The sequence below is a fragment of the Macrosteles quadrilineatus genome, unplaced genomic scaffold (genome assembly GCF_028750875.1).
Source record: "Macrosteles quadrilineatus isolate MER2022 unplaced genomic scaffold, UCM_ALF_1.0 Scaffold_8__2_contigs__length_117827958, whole genome shotgun sequence".
Classification (NCBI taxonomy): Eukaryota; Metazoa; Arthropoda; class Insecta; order Hemiptera; family Cicadellidae; genus Macrosteles; species Macrosteles quadrilineatus.
The window spans coordinates 26,346,444-26,351,140 of NW_026542601.1; positions in this window are offsets into that span (position 1 = coordinate 26,346,444).

Consider the following 4,697-nt stretch of genomic DNA (forward strand, 5'->3'; position numbering starts at 1 on the left):
CCTGACAACAAATAATGACTCTGAGAAACTACAGAGAATAACAACTCTTTTCCTCTCATATTCATGCTTGAGTGTTGTGCTGCACGTGTCATTTGACTTTCGCAAACGTCAAATGTAACTTCAAATATTTGTCTCCCTAATACAAGTATTATGAGTGAAATACTGTGTGCAGTTTCAGCAGCTAAAAAGGTAATCCTAGGATATATCATTAACCACTCTTCTTGAAACTACCCTTTAATGTAAGTGTATCTAATTTACGTAATTTCCGCATATAATAGGTCTGTTGTTTTATAATGTAAATTATTTATGTACTCTACATATTTATGTACATATTTTCACGTGTTTGAAACCTTATGACTATTCATTAACTAAAATACAGGTCGACAAATATTTACAAGAAATACAATTTATTTTGATATCATTTTATAATTGTTTTAGCACCCAAAATTGGTTAGTATTAGGTTATGCTAAAACCTTCCTATTGTCAGAGTTTCACGGTTTAATTAAAACTAATTATGCTTTTACTTAAAAATTACCACCCACAAAACTATATGATTTATTTTAATGCATTTTACAAATTGATTAACCATTTCAATAAAATAAATTGATCAAAGTATCTCCAAGTAAAATATTTAATTCTATAGGGTTTGCAGAATCTCGAGGTTAGAAGATAGTAAAAAAGAGTAAAAAAGTAAAAAAAAATACGCTGGGTAAAGAGTAGCTACAGTGTCTGTGATTGTGTCACTGTTGGGTTTAATTATGGGCATAATTATTATGTTCCATGTATGTAAAGCAGCTTGTCATTCACTAATATATTTATTCTAGTTTGAAGCACAACTGCTTTATTTTTTTAAATTTTGGATGTAAAGACACATTTTGCTAATGCAAATCTGTATTTGTTACTTTTGGTCAGATAAAGGAAAAGGACATATTGAGCTATTGAGTAAGGGAGTATAGCTGGTGTATCTTTGTTTGAGGGTAAGAAATCTTGCTACAATCCGAGTGGAGCTTTGCATATATTCAAAATTTGCCTGTACCTTCATTTGTACACACAATCTAAAGTTCTCTCACATCAATATAGTTTGTTCAATTAAATTTGTATGTTAGAGTTATGATATTTAACGGTGAATCAGTATAAATATTGATTATTAAAACTGGTTTGAAAATGTCACAAACTCGTTATAGAATAATAAACAACTTTGTGAACTGATATCCGGATAATATTAATCACGTAATCCAATTTTCTATAGTGAAATTGCTAGTGGGGATCATAGGAAGCAATACTCTAATTTTAAAGTCCTAGACGACGTTTATTGGAAAATGTATTTAATCTTATACTAAAGCATGATGTATTTTCAGAAAATCCCAAGCCTTTTGGAAATCAATTGAAAGAATAAAAACTGCTAATTCGAATAAAAAACGATTTGCAACGTAGATAACCATATGATTTCTTTTCCAGGTTTTATTTAATAATGTTATTCAGCTGAATAGAAAAAATTAAAAGCTAAAATAAAGTTATTTGGTTGATATTGGTAAGAGATTAATGACATATATAATATCATTATAAAAACATATGAGTTCTTGTATGAGGAGATAAATAAACTGCAATATATTAGCAGTAACTATACAATTGTGATAGTTTGTTAAATTTTCTCTGTTTCATCTGACGCCACTATAGTTAAAATTTGTAACCTCATTCATACAAATACCTAATATCAATAATTAGGTATTTGTTTCAAAGTTATATGGAACAAATATTTTAATGTTAAACATAAACTTCTCTATTAGGACTTTCATATGTTAATTTGAAATACTGTAGTTATGACATAAACGTTAATTATTTTAATTAATATACTGAAAAATAAGTTGTACTTATTTATTTTCACAGATTTCTATAAAAAACACAGCATGATGTTGTTAATTAATGCTTATGTTTTTATAATGAAGTTAATAAATAATCTTTAAATTGTAGAATATATCTCCTCGTTTAAGGCTCTGAGGCATAATATAAAAGTAATGTCATGTAAGGGATTTATAAAATAGTGTTTATTTACACCCTACAACAAGTAAAACGTGCTACAATTTTATAAGTCAAGGGTTATTTAAACCTTTTTACGTTTAAAACTTTTCGTTACATAACAATCTTTAGTTCTCTTCAAACTCTTCCTTTGTGAACGATCTGTTTCGTTTACATTAGCCAACTCTTGAATGCGTAACTTTGACAACTTCTTGGGAAACTTTGGATTTCAAAGTGAACTTCGTTGTTTTATTCACAAATATATTTTAATTTTCAAGTTTTTATTGAATAATATATTTTTAGTTAATCGATCTAACTATTTTTCCTACAATCTTATTACATTATAATTTTAAATTTTAAAATCTGTATTGGAAGGTACTTTTATTAGATTACAATTTATACTTCTTTATAGTTAACTCACACTGGTTGGAAGAGATCAGCTCAACTCATATAGATTTGTACCTAATAAATAGCAACAAACGTTTTGTAAGTTAATTGCAGTAAACGATTACACTGTATTTATGCCAGTTATTCAATTCGCTCTCGTATTAGAGACATTTAATATTTTTGCTCCAATGTGCTTCAGTCATTTACATGGGTAAATATTTATCTCCATATATTTACGGAGAATAATTTTAAAAATTAATTATATATGATTTTGTTGATGAACTGATACTGTACTAAAAAGTACAGTACCGGTACATTTACTTTATGAAAAATAAACTTAACCATAATTTTTTTCCCATCGTGTCATTACTGTTTTCCAAGTGAAATGCATGTCTAACATAGTTTGTTCGAAAAATATAGTTTTTCTTGATTCACTTTTCCTTATCATACAGATTGAAAATGATCTTGGATTTTATATACATCAAAGTTATTCTAAGAAATGCAAAAGACTGCGATACAATACAACAATTTTTCGGAGAGCACCTTGCTAGATTCTTTGAGAACGTCTATAGCTTTATTTGATAGACATTTACTTCTTTGGTTTGTGAGATTCTTCAAATTTCTTATTCAATATTTTTTACTCTGCGAGAGCTATATTTATAATAAATAATATACTCAAAGAAACCTAAAACAACACTTAAACTACCCTACATTACATAAAATGAAAACTCAAACATACAATTAATTTTATTCAAAGTTTTAGAAAACGTTATTCCAACTCCACGAATTGTTTTGAAAATTAACTCAGGGATTAATTTAAAAAAGAGTAATTCTATTTAATGAAGAGGACTACTCAAAACTCAATTTAAAGCTGAATTGCATAAATACCCTTACAGAAGGCTACAGGCTACAGGCACTCAGATTGTGGTTATAAGTTAGTCTGACAAGTAGACGCATTAACTAACTCCTTAACTACCTGACAGAGCCACAGCCAATCAGGAGCAGTTGCTACTTTGAACAGACTCTGGCCAATAATATCATTTTTAAGTTTTGTACGTTACGTAAAACGAATTAACAAGTTGTGTGAAATGTTAATCAACATTACCCAATCAAGATAGAAGAGTAGTTATGCCACTTATGAAATATTTGTACTGTACCACCAAAAATAGCCCAATTAAAAAAAATTACATGTAATAGGATAAGTGGCAAATGCGTTTTTAATTGTTTAAAAAAATCTTTAGTTTTGCTAGATTTTTATGCGGTTTCAAATCAAAGGTTACTCTTAAGAAATGCAAATGTTTACCTTTCCACTCAAACCCGCAATCATCCCTCACTCATCAGGCTAAAACCATTCAACTATTCACTAATAGTCAATGTTCAATGACGTTGTGTATGTTTCAATGTAAACATAGAATAAAATTGGACAGTGCTTTGTGCAACTTAGTTCACATTACAAACTCGTATTTACAAACACAAAAAGACAATGGTCATTTACCGTCTGTCCGGTTGACAAAGTACACTGTATAACAACACTGCACTCATACAAAAGATCGGAAACATAATGGTCCAACCTCACTTAAAAGCTAATAATATGGTAGAACTGAGACTACTTCACTTTGATTTTAATTATTCTTTTGAAAATTCGAATATAGAAAAGTTGTGAAAATAGGGTCCTACGAATCATATGCTCATAAAATATATTGTATGCATATTACAAAATCAAAAATCCATCGAAAAAATTTACAAAACAAAGTAGACCTAATTTTAAGCTAAAACTGTATAGAACGAATCTTCTCCTGGAAAGGTAGTGACACTTTTCAATCATCGTACTTGTAACTAAAATCTCATTTTGTTAAAACGCATCTTTGGATAAATTTTAATATAGGAATATTTGAGATTATCAGTGTGTTTTATAATCGAAAAAAACACAAAACCGGCAATAAAATTCCGTGTTATATGTTAGTTTTCTTCCACTAGGGGCAACCAGTGTTTCTTTGCAGCCAAGACATGCCTAAACCTTGTTATCTCCCCTCCCTTCCCACATTAAACCCTTACGTGAGCTGCGAAAGTTATTTCTTTGGAACAATCAAGTATATCTGAAGGCTGGCTTAATCCTACGTAATTTATCATGGATTTTCTCTGAGAAAGTTGGAAAAGTTAAATTTTTTAGGCTCTTTGGCATTAGAGTTAGTCAATATCTCTTGTATCAAGTGAGATACAATATTTTTTTTTTATTTCCCCTACGCATTAGCAACTGGAAAATGTTTAGAAATGTCTACTAAACTGCATGAAA